This window comes from Malaclemys terrapin, chromosome 8, assembly GCF_027887155.1.
Source record: "Malaclemys terrapin pileata isolate rMalTer1 chromosome 8, rMalTer1.hap1, whole genome shotgun sequence".
NCBI lineage: Eukaryota > Metazoa > Chordata > Testudines > Emydidae > Malaclemys > Malaclemys terrapin.
In genome coordinates this window covers 41,106,146-41,124,479 of record NC_071512.1, presented here as the reverse complement: position 1 = coordinate 41,124,479, position 18,334 = coordinate 41,106,146, and the positions used below count along the sequence as shown (strand labels likewise).

Genomic DNA, 18,334 nt, shown 5'->3' with positions numbered 1-18,334 from the left:
CCAGTCTTGTGTTGGGAAGGACACACTGCTCCATGCACTGAGAAATCAGCCTGTAATGATGCTGCCTTTGGTGGGACACAACTGAGCGTATCAATTCAGGACAAAATTGCTTAGAGCAGGGCAGTTACAGCCCAAAGCTGGAGTTCCTTTACTATTAAGACAAACCAAGCCAGCCAAACAGAGAGGACTTCGGTCTCACCCACTGGCTAACCATAAGTCATACAAGCAATTCACTCCAGTTTCCCCAGTATCACCACCCGTGCCACTCATTATGGGGGCAAATGGTTATGAAAACCAATACCCCAGTAAAAGAAAAATGGTTCTCCCAATCCCAAAGGACCAAGCCCCAGACCCAGGTCAATATACAAGTCAGATCTTACCCACAAATCACACTATTGCCAATCCTTTAGAATCTAAAAATCTAGAGGTTTATTCATAAAAAAAATAGATGAGAGCCAGAATTGGTTAAATTGAATCAATTACATACAGTAATGGCAAAGTTCTTGGTTCAGACTTGTAGCAGTGATGGAATAAACTGCAGGGTCAAATCAAATCTCTGGAGTACGTCCACAGCTGGGATGGGTCATATAGTCCTTTGTTCAGAGCTTCAGTTTGCAGCAAGGTTCCTCCAGAAGTAAGAAGCAGGATTGAAGACAAAATGGAGGGGTTTCCAGGGCCTTTTATATTCTCTGCCCTGTGGAAGGACATATTTGTTCTTACTCTGGAAAAATCACAGCAGCACGATGGAGTTTGGAGTCACATGTCCATGCATGACTCAGTTTGCAGGTGGCAGCCATTGCTCACGTGTTACCTTGAATGTCCCAGGAAGACTTCTTATGTGTATTGGAGTCTTCCAAGGTCCATTGTCAGTTAACGGATTCTTGATTGGGCACTTAATTTGCAAATTCCTTTCTTAAAAAGCTGACCAAATGTTTCACTAATGCTATTTAGAATCATACACATTGAGATACAAGTACATAGCCAATATTCATAACTTCAACTACAAAAATGGTTCAAATACAGATAGCATAATCACAGCCAACAAATCATAACCTCTTCATAGACACCTCACACTACAACCTTTGTACAATATTTGCTGCAAATATAGAACAGTGGTTGCAGTTTATGTCAATAATGTCACACAGCCACCATATGGCTACCCTTCCCACAAACATTTGACTATACACCAGACAAGAGTATATCTGCCAACCAGGGTACTCTCTACCCAGGCAAATGTATAAAAAGAGGTAACCCAACGACGAAAGGAACATGACAAGAGATTAGCCATGCTACAGGGACTGCCGGGGCAGAGAGAACACCAGGAACACAGCAGATAGGCAGTGAGGAGGCAGCTGGGAAAGGGCTGATGACAGGTTCAATTTCAGACAGACACGCACATGGAAGCTGAATCAGGCACCTAAGTCACCTTTAGTACTGGAGCTGTCGTTCGGTCCTTCGAATCCCTCTTGGACTCTATCTGTGAGAGGGGACAGGGAAGGGTTACAGACAGATACCTACCCCCAAGCTCTCTGTGCCCTGGGTTCACATCTGGTTTTCTCCCCAATCCTTGGCATTGTCCAGCATGTCTCCCTCCACTGTCTTGCCTTAGACGCCATCTTAATATTGCTCTCCACTTTTCTGGACTGCTGCTCTGCTCTTCAGACTTGTCTTGCCTCAGCTCTGCAGGCAGTGGAAAAGAGGCGTCAGGGGAACACTCACCACATTCCAGACACCACACAGCATCCACACAGCTACCAAACCACATCACTTTCAGCTAAAGACCACACCCGAAGGAGCAAAAAGCCTTTGAGCCCAAACACAAGACTGGAAGAGATTCACTCCCCACACACACCAAGCCCAGCCAAAGTGGGAGTGTGCCTCTTCTTCCCAGCCACAGGGTCCACGGTGCTTGTCAATGGAGAAGTTTGGTAGGCAGTGGGGGGGGGGGGGGGGCATGAAGCACTGGTTCAGGTGCGCTTTCCATCTCACAATGAGGCTGGACTCTGACCCTCAACTTCTTTTCCCTTGGTTCTAAACAGAACCCAAGAAAAACAAAAATTATCATTGGAGTCTGCAATGCTGTGTAGGCTCTTGCATCTCCCGCACCTCAGGGGTCTGCCCCAAACCCCTCTTCCCATTACACCATTAGATACACTTGCCTTTATCCCTGATGCACCTAACCAGAATGCTCACGTCCTCTGAAGCAAGCCAGAGATTGGCAGAGAGAAGGACTAGAGTGCCATGACCAGGGACTCTCACCCAGTGATGTAGAAGGGAGTGTTTGTTCAGGCCTGAATCATAGAATCATAGAATATCAGAGTTGGAAGGGACCTCAAGAGGTCATCTAGTCCAACCCCCTGCTCAAAGCAGGACCAATCTCCAACTAAATCATCCCAGCCAGGGCTTCGTCAAGCCGGGCCTTAAAAACCTCTAAGGAAGGAGACTCCACCACCTCCCTAGGTAACGCATTCCAGTGTTTCACCACCCTCCTAGTGAAATAGTTTTTCCTGATATCCAACCTGGACCTCCCCCACTGCAACTTGAGACCATTGCTCCTTGTTCTGTCATCTGCCACCACTGAGAACAGCCGAGCTCCATCCCCTTTGGAACCCCCCTTCAGGTAGTTGAAGGCTGCTATCAAATCCCCCCTCATTCTTCTCTTCTGGAGACTAAACAATCCCAGTTCCCTCAGCCTCTCCTCATAAGTCATGTGCGCCAGACCCCTAATCATTTTTGTTGCCCTCCGCTGGACTCTTTCCAATTTTTCCACATCCTTCTTGTAGTGTGGGGCCCAAAACTGGACACAGTATTCCAGATGAGGCCTCACCAATGTCGAATACAGGGGAACGATCACGTTCCTCAATCTGCTGGCAATGCTCCTACTTCTACAGCCCAAAATGCCGTTAGCCTTCTTGGCAACAAGAGCACACTGTTGACTCATATCCAGCTTCTCATCCACTGTGACCCCTAGGTCCTTTTCTGCAGAACTGCTACCTAGCCATTCGGTCCCTAGTCTGTAGCAGTGCATGGGATTCTTCCGTCCTAAGTGCAGGACTCTGCACTTGTCCTTGTTGAACCTCATCAGGTTTTTTTTGGCCCAATCCTCTAATTTGTCTAGGTCCCTCTGTATCCGATCCCTACCCTCTAGTGTATCTACCACGCCTCCTAGTTTAGTGTCATCTGCAAACTTGCTGAGAGTGCAGTCCACACCATCCTCCAGATCATTAATAAAAATATTAAACAAAACCAGCCCCAGGACCGACCCTTGGGGCACTCCGCTTGAAACCGGCTGCCAACTAGACATGGAGCCATTGATCACTACCCGTTGAGCCCGACGATCTAGCCAGCTTTCTATCCACCTTACAGTCCATACTTCTTTAACTTGGCGGCAAGAATACTGTGGGAGACTGTATCAAAAGCTTTGCTAAAGTCAAGGAACAACACATCCACTGCTTTCCCCTCATCCACAGAGCCAGTTATCTCATCATAGAAGGCAATTAGGTTAGTCAGGCACGACTTCCCCTTCGTGAATCCATGCTGACTGTTCCTGATCACTTTCCTCTCCTCTAAGTGCTTCAGAATTGATTCCTTGAGGACCTGCTCCATGATTTTTCCAGGGACTGAGGTGAGGCTGACTGACCTGTAGTTCCCCGGATCCTCCTTCTTCCCTTTTTTAAAGATGGGCACTACATTAGCCTTTTTCCAGTCATCTGGGACCTCCCCCGATCGCCATGAGTTTTCAAAAATAATGGCTAATGGCTCTGCAATCTCACCCGCCAACTCCTTTAGCACCCTCGGATGCAGCGCATCCGTCCCCATGGACTTGTGCACGTCCAGTTTTTCTAAATAGTCCCGAACCACTTCTTTCTCCACAGAGGGTTGGTCACCTTCTCCCCATGCTGTACTGCCCAGTGCAGCAATCTGGGAGCTGACCTTGCTCGTGAAGACAGAGGCAAAAAAAGCATTGAGTACATTAGCTTTTTCCACATCCTCGGTCACTAGGTTGCCTCCCTTATTCAGTAAGGGGCCCACACTTCCCTTGATTTTCTTCTTGTTGCTAACATACCTGAAGAAACCCTTCTTGTTACTCTTAACATCTCTTGCTAACTGCAACTGAGTTACAGGCAAGTTGCTCTCTAGGAAGTTAATGTACTTCAGGAAGACTCCATAGCACTGCATAACTCCTTGAGAGGGCACAAAAGGCTCCCCCAAACTTATCACGCCCTAGATATATGCAAAGGCCTTTTCTCAGGGACCCATCCCATGCTAACATAACAAATTCTCTCCAGAGAGGAGTCTTTCCATTTGCTCATACTTAGCTCCCTGTCTCTTTTCAATCCTCTGGGATGGGCTCAGGGTGCTGCGCCTTTTCTTTGTCTCTGCTACAGGCTGGCCAATCTCATCTACCCAGTGTCATTAGGAACTGAAAAAAAGAGAAAGAAGGACTCAACCCACCATGGGCACAGTTGGGATGCTGGGAAGCAGAAACATGTTCCTGTCCACCACAGGTGCAAGGCCTCTTCCACCTCCACCTGTAAGGGCCCGCACACAGGGATCTGCTCCCTGTAAATGGCCGCTCACTGCTCTCTCAGAGGGCTCTGTCTACCCAAGCACTTAATACATAATTTCAGGGAAGTAGACAGGTCCCACTAGACTAGAGACAGCAGCAGCAGCAATAAGTCACTTCTTTCCTCCCACCTCCACCAGTAAACCTATACCTAACATGACCCATCTAGGCATAGAGAGCTATTGACAGCCAACTCTGAATCACTGCAGGTTTCTATACCTGCCCATGTCCAATGAAAGGAGACAGTAGAAGGACAAGCTCGGAGAGTGTGTGTTGGCCAACACAATAAAGAAGAGACTGTGGAGGGAAGGAGAAAATAAACTCAGAGCCCACGGATACTTTCCTGGCTCCAGCCCTCTACTGGGGAAAAAGGCTTTAGTATCTGTCCTGGGAATCAACAGCCTCCTCAACCACTTATGAGGAAGTTCTCTCCCCCTGCAGCCAGAGCTGATCAGGAACCTTTTCCTAGAAACCCAGCCTGTTGCAAGGTTACTGGCCTCCCATGCACCCTCTTGTGATCTGCAGTGGGCCTGAAGAGCCCTGCCTCAGTTTCCCTTTTTGCTCAGGGCCCTTTAACAAGTCCACACAAGCCAGATAAACAAAGCATTCCACTTCTGGGGTCCATTTTAATAAAGCCATCACTTCCCTTTAATGAAGTCCTGACCTCAGTTCCAAGTTGAGCTCAGACCCTCAAGCCCTGAGTGTGTCTGTCCTGCAGAATTCAAACACTCTGCTCTCCTTGAGTCAAGAGTCCCCAGCCCTCCTTCCCAGATTTGGGTTCAGTTCAGTCTCTCACAGTATCTGGAGCCCCCAGCTCTCCTTCTCAGAGATGGGTTCTGTTCCTGTCCTCCCTACAAGAGCCTGTTTTGCCCCACGCAGCACACCCCTGCAGCTACTTCCTCACTGCAGCTACAGCTTCTCAGGCATCTACCATGCCTGAGCCCCATTCAGATGAAGTTAGGCTCCCACTTGAGCAGCCTTCCCCAGGGACTACCCCAGGAACCTGTCCCCAGGTCTCTCCTGAGTTAATCACAAGACCTCCTAGATTCTTACTCACCCTCCCTACCTGGGAAGAAAAGCTAAACTTCTCCCATGAACCGTACTTTCCAGTTATGGGTCTGATCCTACATGTAGGTAACAGCACTTCCATATATAACCATCTGCAAGGATTGGCCTAATAGTAACAAAGCCATTATGTTGTGCAAGCTAAATGAACAGATGGCACATGTAGCACAGCAATGACCAGTTTCAGTCATCTTCCTAGGTAAAAATATTTAATCTTGTCTTGAGAAAAATACTTTATACGGTTACATATTAGATCAGCTTTTTAATTCACATGTTTTAAGCCTGTGACAGGGTGCACTCACCACTAGTGCTACCTGCTCCTGGCCACTCTGGGGATTAGCTCTGCAGATGCTGTGTCCTCCTCAGCTGGTGTCTCTTCCATCACTCTCACACCCTGGGGACCCAACTCACTCCAGGAACTGCATCCACCTCTGCATGACTGGATCCTCCAGCCAAGTCACCATCCTTGTTTCCCCCTTCCGGGGTTACCCAAAGTCCAACTACAGTGTCTCAGGCAGTCTTCTTCTGTACTACCCTGATGGTGCCTGTCAGGGTTCCCTCCCCACGCTGAACTCTGGGGTACAGGTGTGAGTACCCACATGAAAGACCCCCCCTAAGCTTATTTCTACCAGCTTAGGTTAAAAACTTCAAGGCACAGATCCTTTCCTTGTTCTTGGACAGTATTGCTGTCACCACCAAGTGATTTAGACAAATATTCAGGAAAAGGACCATTTGCAGTTCCTATTTCCCCAAAATATCCCCCCAAGCCCCTTCACCGGGGAAGCTTGAGAATAACATACCAATCAATTGCCTTTAATAAAAGTACAGACCCTTATGTTTAGGACACTAAAATCAATCAGGTTCTTAAAAAAACTTTATTATAAAGAAAAAGTAAAAGAAGCACCTCTGTAAAATCAGGATAGAAGGTAATTTTACAGGGTAATAAAAAGATTTAAAACACAGAGAATTCCCCTCTAGGAATAACTTCAAAGTTACAAAAATAGGAATTAGCCTCCCTCTTAGCATAGGGAAAATTCACAAGCTAAAACAAAAGATAATTAATGCATTTCCTTGCCTTTACTTACAATTTCTGTAATTTTAGATATATAAATTTCAAGGTATCTTTTCAAGAGATGGTTTACCTGCTTGGTCTCTCTCTCCCCCCCCCCCCCCCCCCGGGAACAAAGAGCACAAACAAACCCCTCCCCCCCAGATTTGAAAGTATCTTTTTCCATTGGTCCTTCTGGTCAGGTGCCAACTAGGTTAATTGAACTGATTAACCCCTTACAGGTAAAATGATTCTGTACCTCTGGCCAGGAGGGATTTGATGTTACTGCATACATAAAGGTTGTTACCCTTCCCTTTGTATTTATGACAGTACCACTTCCCCAGAAGACAGTAAACCCACCAGGTTCCAGTCCAGGGACCCTCAACCCAGCAGTTCTGGCCTTGACTCTCCCAGCCCTCACTGCTCCTTCCCTGGACTGCTTTCTACAATTCCTGCCCCACCCCAAGGGTACCAGCTCCAAACCCTCCTCCTTGGTAGTGACTCTCCTTACCCAGCAGCAGACTCCAAACACTCCTCCCAAGAACTGACTGTCTTATCCCAGCAGCAGCCTCTGCCTGTTGCCAGCTTCCTAGCTTTATAGGCTGTGACCATTCCTGTCCAGCTGAGCCTGCTTGCAATCAATTCTCTCCTCCCTAGCTCTTCCTCCAGGTGCAGCCTGTGGAGTTAATAGGCCTAGCTGGCCACTTAAACCCCTTCCAGGCCTAAGTCTTATTGGAAACCCCATCACAAAGCTCCACATTGGATGCCAGTTTAATATTGGATAATTACTGTTTGAAATTTATAAACATTAGTGAGCTTTGGTTATTGCTTGAAAACAAGTTAAATTTGAATAGTATTTTATAAACAATTTATTAATCACTTGGAGCTTCCCTGAAAGTTTTTTTACTAGGGGCATGAATAATTAAAAATCAAAGTTAATGTCTTCACTTTAATGTTAAGTGTCAGTTTCTACATTATCCTGAATAATGAGGATTTTTGGCTGCATATTTATATATTTACTATGAAACAAGTGATATTATGTTCTATAGAGCATTTGTAAGCTTTGCCACAGGGATAAGGCTATTGAAAAACAAAAGCAAACAGCATGAGGCAGTGAAGTAGCTGCGTACTCCGTAAAACTTCCATCACACACAACTTACTAGTAAATGGCTAGTGGAAAAAATTCTCTGTTTCCCAATTTGTAATACAGGGATGACAACATATTCCTTCCTTTGAATCTGTGAATGAAAAGCCTCCATGTCACGGACTCACAGGACTTGTGCTCTCTTGGCTCTGTACGGTCCCTGGGAGGAACCCCCTTCAGTGCGAGAGCCCTTCAGTGCTCCACTCTGTCTCAGGAGTTAAGTCCTAGTCCCCTCTGCCCCCTGGAACTGCACCTCTCTGAGCCTTCAGCACACCTGTCTCTCGCCGTTGGCCCCCTCAGGGAGTCCACTCGGTCTGGACCCCTGGGGCCTCCACACACAGAGTGAATAATGCAACCCTGATCTCTAGACCAGAGTTATTCTCAGCCAGCATAAAACAGAAGGGTTTATTCAGCATCTGAACACAGCATAGGAAACTCTCAGGGACTCAGGCCTAGCATCCCTCAACAGAGTACATCTAGGTCTCTCCAGCTGGGCTCTGACTGCTCTCTCCTCCCAGCCCAGAAAACCCTCTCCTTCCAGCTGGGCATCTGATATCACCGTCCCCCAAGTCCTGTCTGTGTCCTTTGTCTACTGTCCCAGGTAAACAGGCCTCCTCTCCTCTCATCTGTCCTTTGTTTCCCCTCTGGCTGGAACCAGCTGGTTAGCTCACCAGGGTCCTCCCTCCACAGCCCATTGTCCTCCCATTAGCCAGAACCATCTGAGATTCCTGAGCTGGGCCTCCCAGTCACCAGGTCACCAGTCATTGCGGTATCTATTCTCCAGGCCGTTTGCTGGCCCTCTGTAACAACAAACTCCCACTCCCACCACCTCATTAAACCAGTAAGACACAGAGAAACTGAGTCTCACGCCCTCTGCCTGTAAACCATTGAAAACAACAAGAAAACCCCCTGCTTCGTCACACTCCATATGGACTAATCAAGGTATTTTGATTATGCTAACACATGACCCCAATTTCCTCACACACTTTGAATGCTAGTTGTATTGGTGCGGTTAGGAGCATCAAACATGGGCGACTCATGGGAGGGACACAAAGGGGGGCATCAGCTAAAGGGGGGCACGTGACCCTCCTCTGACTTCTCCCTGCCTCACCCCCCGCCCAGGGGCCCCACGTTCTCCCCATCCCCTCCCCATCCTCCTGTTGTACCGGGAACCGCGGCGGCAAAAGGAGCAGAACATGGGGCTGCCAGGTGGCCCCATGCTGGCCGGTCCTCTGGCACAGCTGTATCACCCTCAGACCTTTCATGCAGCCACATCTCCTGTCTAGGGTGGGGTCTGTACAGTCCTGCTGGAGGACAGGATTGGGGGTGGCGCCGGTACAACCATGCTGGAGGAGCTCCTGCTACAGGGCTCTCCCAGGAACTGCAGTGGCAAAAGAGTAGAACACGGTGCCGCTGGGTGGCTCCACCTACACCGGCAGCTCCTCCAGTACGGCTATACGGCACCCAGCCCTGTCCTCCTGCGGGGTTGTACAACAGACCACAGACAGGAGACAGAGTTGCATGGAAGGGCTAGGGGCAGCGCTGGTACAGCCGTGCCAGAGGAGCTGCTGGCATGAGGCCTCCCAGTGGCCCTATATCCCGCTCCTTTTACCGCTGCGGTTCCTTGATGAAGGTGCCCTCCCCAGGCAGTTACTGGAAATTTTGTTTATGGCTCAGACTTAGCATTGCCAACTTTCTAATCACACAAAACCAAACACCCATACCCCGCCCCTTCTCTGTGGCCATGCCCATGCCCTGCCCCTTCTCCAAGGCCCCACCACCCCGCTTGCTCCATCCCCCCCTCACTCACTTTCACCAGGCTGGGGCAGGAGATTGAGGTGTGGGAGGGGGTGAGGGTTCTGGCTGAGAATGCAGGCTCTGGGGTGGGGATGAGGAGTTTGGAGTGTGGGAGGGAGTGTGGGTTCCAGCTGGGGGTATTGGCTCTGGGGTGGGGATGAGGGATTTGGGGTGCAGGAGGAGGCTCTGGGCTGAGCCAGAGGGTTGGGGTGCAGGGGGAAAAGGGCTCCATCTGGGGATGTGGGCTGTGCGGTGGGACCGGGGGGGATCCTGGTGGTGCTTACCGCAGCTCTGAGGAAGTGGCCACCAGCTCCCTGTGGCCTCTAGGCAGAGGTGCGGCCAGGTGGCTCTGTGCGGTGCACGCTGCTTTTGAACCCGCAAGCACCGCCCTCCCACAACTCCCATTGGTTGTGGTTCCTGCCAATGGGAGCTGTGGAGCCAGCACTGGGGGCAGGGGCAGCACACAGAGCCTCCCGGGCCGCTGGGACCTGGCGGCCGCTTCTGGCAGCAACACAGAGTGAGGGCAGGCAGGAAGCTTGCCTTAGCCCCAGGCTCCTGCTGCACCGTCGAACAGACTTAATTAGGGTTACCATTTTTCTACAAGCAAAAAAGAGGACACGGGGGGGGGGGAGCCCCACTCTAGCCCCGCCCCTGCCCCACCCACTCCCTCCCACTTCCCACCCCCTGATTGCCCCCCTCAGAACCCCCAACCCCCCCGCTCCTTGTCCCCTGACTGCCCCCTCCTGAGAATGCCCTACGACCCTACCTGTCCCCTGACTGCCACGACCCTTATCCACACTCCCACCCCATATTCACACCCCTGCCCTCAGACAGACCCCCGGGGACTCCCATGCCCTATCCAACTGCTCCCTGCCCCCGACAGGACCCCCAGAACTCCTGACCCATCCAACTCCCTCTGCTACCTGCCTGCCTCGACCCCTCTCCACACCCCTGCCCCCTGACAGCCCCCCCAGAACCTCAGACCTATCTAACCCCCCCCTGCTCCCTGTTCCTGACTGTCCCAACCCCTCTCCACACCCTTGCCCCCCTGACAGCCCCCTCCCCCAAACTCCCAACCTATCCCACCCTCCCTCCCTGTCCCCTGACCAGGGCCAGCTTTAAAGAGCCCAGGAATCGGGCTGTGCTCCGGCCGGGGTTGCGGGGTTTGGTGCCGGGCCGGAGGTGCTCGGCCGGCACTGCTGGGGCCTGAGCCGGGCCGGCGCTGTTGGGGCCCGAGCCGGGCCGGGTCTGGGCTGGGGGTGCTGGGGCCCGAGCCGGGCCTGGTCCGGGCTGGGGATGCTGGGGCCCGAGCCGCTGGGGCAGCCGGGCGCCGCTTGGCCAGGGCCGCGCCACCCCGGAGCTCTCCTCCTCGCGCCCCCCCCCCCCCCCCCGTCCCAGCTTACCTGCTGCTGCCTCCCGCTTGCCCCTGCTTCTTTTCACACTTCCTGCGAAGCTCTGATTCTCGGGAAGCAGGGGAAGGGGAGAAGCAGGGGGGCGGAGTGTTCAGGGGTGGGGGGGAGGGGGAAGACAGCTACAGGGCCGGGGGTGCTAAGGCTGCAGGGGATGCGGGGAGCTGGGAAGGGGATTTGGCTGCCCAGCGGGGCTTGGCCGCTGCTTTTCTATCTATAAATAGCTGACCGGGGGGAAATCCCGGACATTTTTAGATTTTTAAAAATCCCCCCCGGGCGGCGATTTATAGACCGAAAATCCGGACATATGGTAGCCCTATTTTAATGGCCCGGTTGGCAGTGCCAACCGGAGCCATCAGGGCAGACACCTAGAACCCTATGCAGATTGTCTGTTCAGTGATTCCAAGAGCGCTGATCTATTGAGGCAGAAATTTATCCTTTACATGAGTGGCCCCATAAAGGCTTTAGCCCTGGCTCAGGCAAACACTGGTGCATTCGAACAGGGCTCCACACACATGCAGCTGCAGTGTCTGGGCGATGCACTGGGCCCTGCCCGGAGTCTGCCAAACCAACAATAACCCCAAACCTGCAATTGGAAACCACCAGGTGCGGCAGGCTGGAGACCGCAATTCCCAGGGTATACCCAGACTGGGCTGGTAGCCAGTGACCGGCTGTCCTCACGTCACTCCTTGCTCATGCTTTCACCGTGACATCAGCAACTCTCAGCGTCCATGCATGTCTCCCACTCCCCCGACATTTGCTGGCTAGCGACCCCGACCCTTCAGGGCTACCTCTGCTTCCCCACCCACTGTCTCTCGTCGTGCAGAACAGGGCCACGATCAAATGCTGCCTGACAGGGAACAGGGGAAGGAAGTTATTTCTACTTTCTGCAATCGGGTCCGAGGCACAGTGACCGGAAGTTAAATTGCCCTGGTACGTCCTCTATTAGAGTCCAACGAGGAACAGTGAACGGAAATTGTCTCGGTTGTATAACTGGGGGAATTGAGGAACTAGTGGAACGGGAGGGCAGTGGGTGGGCACGGACTGCGACCATTGAGAATGGGGGCGCCTGACAGGCATGGGGGGGTCAGGGATGTGAGGTTCCCTGCTGCAAAGCAACAACCTGGAGCCTGTACCTCCTGCAGTGCCCTGTGGATGGTGCAGAGTGGCATGGAGACAAGGCAGGGAGACGACAACATCTCCCACAAGGGCGGGGCCCCTTCACAGCAAGCTTGGCACCCCTGCAGTAGTGTGGACCCCACCTGATCCTTCACCTGATGACCGCACTACATCACGGCAACTTCCGCTTCTAGCCTCACACGCCTTCGCCCTATAAATGGAAGTCAGGGCGGGCCCTGGCAGTGGCTGACGGCAGATGGAGGCAGCGGACACTACATCTCCCATGCTGCCCCAGGTCCCAGAGTGGCTGATGGGAGATGAAGGCCGAGTGAGACACTACATCTCCCATCATGCATTGCTTCACTCCTATCTCCCTGCCCTCACCTAGGGTTACCATATTTTGTGCCTCCAAATGGAGGACACTCCACGGGCCCCGGCCCCGCCCCCAGCCCCGCCCACTCCCCAAAGTCTCCGCCCCCTCCCCTGCTTCCCGCGAACATTTGATTCGCGGGAAGCCTGAAGCAGGTAAGGGGGGGGTGTGTGTGGGGGGAGGAGGCGCGGCCCAGGCTGGCCCCCCCGGCGGCTCCAGCCTGGGTCGGCTCGGGCCCTGAGGCCCAGCGCACCCCCCCAGCTATCCCGGACTGGCTCCCGGCCCCGCGGCCCAGCGCACCCCCCGGCGGCCCGGACCCACAACCCCGGACCGGCTCCCGGCTCCGCGACCCCGCGCACCCCCCCGCTACCCCGGACCGGCCCGCGGCCCCGCGCACCCCCGGCTCCCCGCCCGGCCCCGCGGCCCGGCGCACCCCCCCGCTACCCCGGACTGGCTCCCCGCCCGGCCCCGCGGCCCCGCGCACCCTCCCGCTACCCCGGACCGGCTCCCCGCCCGGCCCCGCGGCCCCGCGCACCCCCCCGCTACCCCGGACCGGCTCCCCGCCCGGCCCCGCGGCCCCGCGCACCCCCCCCGCTACCCCGGACCGGCTCCCCGCCCGGCCCCGCGGCCCCGTGCACCCCCCCGCTACCCCAGACCGGCCCGCAGCCCCGCGCACCCCCGGCTCCCCGCCCGGCCCCGCGCACCCCCCCCCCCCGCTACCCCGGACCGGCTCCCCGGCGCACCCCCCCCGCTACCCCGGACCGGCTCCCCGCCCGGCCCCACGGCCCCGCGCACCCCCCCGCTACCCCGGACCGGCCCGCGGCCCCGCGCACCCCCGGCTCCCCGCCCGGCCCCGCGGCCCCGCGCACCCTCCCGCTACCCCGGACCGGCTCCCCGCCCGGCCCCGCGGCCCCGTGCACCCCCCCGCTACCCCGGACCGGCCCGCAGCCCCGCGCACCCCCGGCTCCCCGCCCGGCCCCGCCCGGCCCCGCGCACCCCCCCCCCCGCTACCCCGGACCGGCTCCCCGCCCGGCCCCACGGCCCCGCGCACCCCCCCGCTACCCCGGACCGGCCCGCGGCCCCGCGCACCCCCGGCTCCCCGCCCGGCCCCGCAGCCCGGCGCACACCCCCCCCCCGCTACCCCGGACCGGCTCCCCGCCCGGCCCCGCAGTCCGGCGCACCCCCCGCTACCCCGGCCCGGCACCGCGCCCGGCCCGGCACCATGCCCCCGGCCCCGCACCGGCCCCGGCCGAGCCCTCCATCCCTCCCTCCCGATTTTCCCGGACATGCCCGGCTTTTGGGGATTTCCCCCCGGATGGGGATTTGAACCCCCAAAAGCCGGACATGTCCGGGAAAATCCGGACGTATGGTAACCCTACCCTCACCGCTTCTCATTGCAGTGGCAGCTTCAACCCAGTTACTGAGCTTGTGGCCTTGGCATTGACCCTCCCCTGCCTGAAGCGGTTCTCCCCCCACTCCCAGGCTCCGTCGGGTTTGTAGTTGGGATCAGGGGCAAATGGGAGGGTTGGAGGATTGCACTATCTTAGCTTGCCACCAGCAGTCTCTGCCACAATGGTAGTGGTGGGGGGGGAGTGGTGGATACAAATATGGCATTGCCACACCTCTCCCATGGTGGGGGTGTCACTGCTTCAATTGGTGGAGATACACAGGGCAGTGCCACAACTGGCCACCAGAGGTCACTGTCCGAATGGTGTGTGGGGGGGTATACACACAGGTCATCCCCTGCCCCCAATCTGTCTACCTGGGGTCGCTGCTGCAAGGTGGTGGTGGGAGAATGACACACAGGCACTTCCCTACATGGCCACCAGGGGTCACTGATCATGTGGGGACAGTACATACAGTGTGCTGCCCTAAGTGGCCATAAGGGAGCACCACTGTAATAGTTGTGGTGGGGAATACATGTAGGGCACTGCCTTGCCCGGCCACCGGGGTCACTGATGCAATGGTGGGAAGATACAAATAGGGCATTGCCACACACACATGCCTGAGGGCTGGATGTGTGTGTCACTGCGCTAATTGGTAGAGATACACACAGGGCAGTGCCCCAACTGGCCAGCAGGGGTCACTGCCTCAATGTGGGTTGGGGTTGGGGATAACAAAGAGGGCACTGCCTCACATAGCCACCAGGAGTCACTGCCCAAATAGGGGACACACACACACACAGAGGGCACTGCACATATGCACACACAAGCTGGGTGGAGTGGGCTGTGTACTATTTTACACTTTAAGAAACAAATCAAATGCCATTGTTTGTCACAGAGTAATTTTATTTAACATAGAGCAGTCTTCACCAAAAATTTACAACCCCCACCTTGCCAAGCACCTGCCCAAAGCCAGAGCAGTCTTCCTACAGCAAAAACCCCAGAACATAGAGACCCAAAGGGAAACACTTTAATGTGAATTAGTGAACCACCGCCTAGAGATTCTGGTGAGGGACTGTGGGGAAGCAGATAAAATGCAACTAGCTGAAATGGGTAAAATCATAATCCATCAGGGAGAAGAAGTGACTCCACTGGAAAATCAAACCAGCTCCAGACAACCTGGGATTCCCACCAATTTGGGGTTGGAGCAGGAATTCGCCCCCTCCCTGACCTGTTCATTGTCTGCAAATTACCATGGAAGGGCAAGGTTAGAGAGCCCTGCACAAACACCCCAGCCAGATGTGACCAAATGCACCCCCCTATTTATACCCTACACACTATTGTAATAATCTTTGGACAAACTATGCCTTGTGTGGTAGCATTTGAAAAGTAGTAACTCACTGATTAATACTATCATGGTGAAATGTATGAAGCAACATTATATGTCAAGTTATGAAACTCCTCTTGTCAAATGTTAAAGGTGCACATTCCAGCTCATATAGCCTAAATAGGTAGAACTGGTCAAGCAGGCCTGTCTTAAACTAAGGGACCTGTGTTTGCCTCAATTTGCATATCAGCTGTAAACTGAGTCCATGGAGGACAAGAGGGGGACGAAAGAAGACAGAAAATCTGCGTTTCAGCATACATAGGTGAAAAGAAACAGAACAATGCCTCCTTCCTCTACCAGATGCCATGTCTCCTTGCTCTCAGCAAGAATGTACACCTCTACCTTGATATAACGCTGTCCTCGGGAGCCAAAAAATCTTAACGCGTTATAGGTGAAACCGCGTTATATCGAACTTGCTTTGATCCACCGGAGTGTGCAGCCCCGCCACCCCTGAGCACTGCTTTACCGCATTATATCCAAATTCGTGTTATATCGGGTCACGTTATATCGGGGTAGAGGTGTAGTTTAACTAAGGGAAAGTGCTTTTCAAAGGGTGACTGAACTATAAAACTGAAGGTCAAAAACACCCCAAATTCTATCTCCCTAGCCATCTCTCTCTTTCACCTAAGATGATACAAGACACAGCCATTGGACTGAGGAAGCAGGTCCTGATCTGAGAGTTTGAGCAGCAATATTACTGGAAACTATGGGAAGGGACTTCACAAGCCTAGTTTGTTAAGTTTAGAAAACATTTTATCTTTATTTTTCTTGTAACTGTTTCTTACTGTCTCATTATTTTTACTCACTTAAATCCTCTCTTTGTAGTACAATAAACTTGTTTTATTCTTGAATCAAAACTAATCCAGTGTTGTGAACTATGTAGATAATTCCATTTACAGTGGCAAAATTTTGTATATTGCCCTTTTAGAGGTGTGACAGACCTAATATATCTGGCCTGTCTAGGAGATGGCTGGAAAGGACAGAACTTGTTTTTGGAGTAAAATCCAGGACAGGGTGTGTGTTGGGGTCACCCCGCATGTGGTAGCTCAGGCTGATGGAAGCCAAAGCATGACTGCTGTGTGCTGCCAGGCTGCCAGGGTCAGAACTGCTGAGCCAGGGCCATAGCTCTACAGACACTCAGAGGGGGACCTGCACACTGGTACGTGAGCAACCCAAGGCAGAGGCTACAACAGTAAAATATGGAAAGGCACCCAAGCTTGCAGGGCAGAGCTGACAGCACTTCACTGGTCTGGATTACACCCTGAAATGTCATACCTGGCCGCTCACAAGAGCCTCCCCCATCTGTTATAGGGTTATAAAATGTTCCCCATCAGAATTTGTTACTTTGCTGTTGAGTGTGCTGAACATATGAAGTAACGGGCAAAAGGTAGGCATGAGCTGCGGGGGTGAAAGGAGGGGGTGAGGAAGAGGCAATGTCTAGACAAGGCTGCTCTTTCCTCCCTGAAATGATGCAATGAGCTCCCCCAGACTCTCATTACACCCCCATCCTTAAATACTCACAGTCTTCATTCAGGTGTTTACATACAAGTGACATCTTCAGACACCAATTGGTCTTCTCTGCTGTGATTGCCTGAACTGGCCACCCTTTCTCATTATCTCCTGGAAATAGAGTTTCACACCTTTTAATTCTTTACTTTTCAAAAACCTTAGTCTTTTTACTCTTGTAATACTTCCTAGGATTTTATTGTGACATTGTCATTTACCATATTTAATACATTATTAAAAACAAAACATCATGAAATTCCTTATGATCCAATAACTTCATTGGTGCCTGAATTGCTGGTTGTCGCACATGGCTATCTCTGGGCTGGGGAGGGGCAGACAGCTGTTCCTCCTGTCACAATTTGCTATTCCTGGGAAATCTCTTTTTAAAATTTGGACACAAGTAAAATAGGGTTTTGCTAATTTAGAGCAAATATGTATTAAATTAGAAAAATCTCATTGTATGAGTGTCCCAATTTAAAATAGAGATTTCACAGAAGTCAAAACTCTGACAAGGTCCAACCCATTTGTCACAACTCCTTACCCCTAGACCGAGGAATGGGAAATTGTGGGTGTAGCAAATGGTGGCAGGACAGCAAAATAAATAAATAAATAAATAATCTAGGTGTCGGAGGTGTCAGTAACTCCTAGTAGTGGAAAATTGGGATATCAAACAGTTTGTGATGCTGCAGCCCACCCCATTGAGACTGTTTTGTGCCCTGCACGTAGTCACTATAGTGTAACAGGGCCACGGTGATACACAGAAGATGGTGGCATATTTCCCCCTCATCAGACACCAGGATCCCCTCCTGTTTGGGTCAGTGGCTGCCCGGCTCAGCTGGGCCCTGGGCTGTGGCTCCAGCTGGAGGTTGGGTGAGGGCAGGTGGGGTTGCTGGGCTCAGTCTCTGTGCTGAGTAGGCTGCTCTGTGTGCAGGATGTGAGGAGGGATGAGGGACCCACCCTGGCCAGGGTCTTGCTGCCCAAGCAGGGTGAGACCTGCAGCAGGCTTTGGAGCAGGTGGTTCAGCAGCCAAGAGATCACATGCTTGCCCATCCCTGAGCAGCTAAGGAGCAGGTTGTGCACTGGATGTAGAGCTGTGGAGTCAGACTCTGCTGGCTGCTGGCTGCTGGCTGCAAGAGACAGGGCAGAGTCAGAGATGGGGCAGGAAATGGGGGCCCAGAGGTGACGGGACCAGCAGCCATGAGCTGAACCCACCAAACTGCTGGCTGTGATATCACCATCCATCCCTTCAGCCCTTGGTCCAACCCTTCACCCATCCATGCATCCCACTGTCTCTCTGATTGTCTATGCAGTGCCCAGCACAATGAGATCTAAGTAAGGCTTTCGGGTGCTGCAGTAATGGAGCTGTGGGATGATAGTGTGGGTCCGGGCACCTTTAGTCACAGCCTCACTTCTTCTGAGCCCAAAATCTCTACAAAGATGGGGGCGTGGGAGGAGCTGTAGGCCAAAAGCCTAATGGTCGAGAAATTGTCTCGAGTAAATTGTACTCCATTTTGCTTATTTTGTTAGCCTTGAATTAGTA

General features: G+C 53.0%; 1 long non-coding RNA gene across 2 annotated transcripts; it reads right to left on the bottom strand.

Moving 5' to 3' along the window:
- Window positions 1-405: 405 nt before the first annotated feature.
- On the bottom strand, window positions 406-11,940 carry LOC128842138 (uncharacterized). 2 transcript variants are annotated; one of them, XR_008445944.1, is made up of 2 exons: window positions 11,822-11,940; window positions 406-1,680 (listed from the first exon to the last, which is right to left on the bottom strand). It is a non-coding gene; the product is annotated as an uncharacterized LOC128842138 (long non-coding RNA). The 2 variants fall into 2 exon arrangements; XR_008445945.1 differs by lacking the exon at window positions 11,822-11,940 and adding an exon at window positions 11,617-11,813.
- Window positions 11,941-18,334: the final 6,394 nt, after the last annotated feature.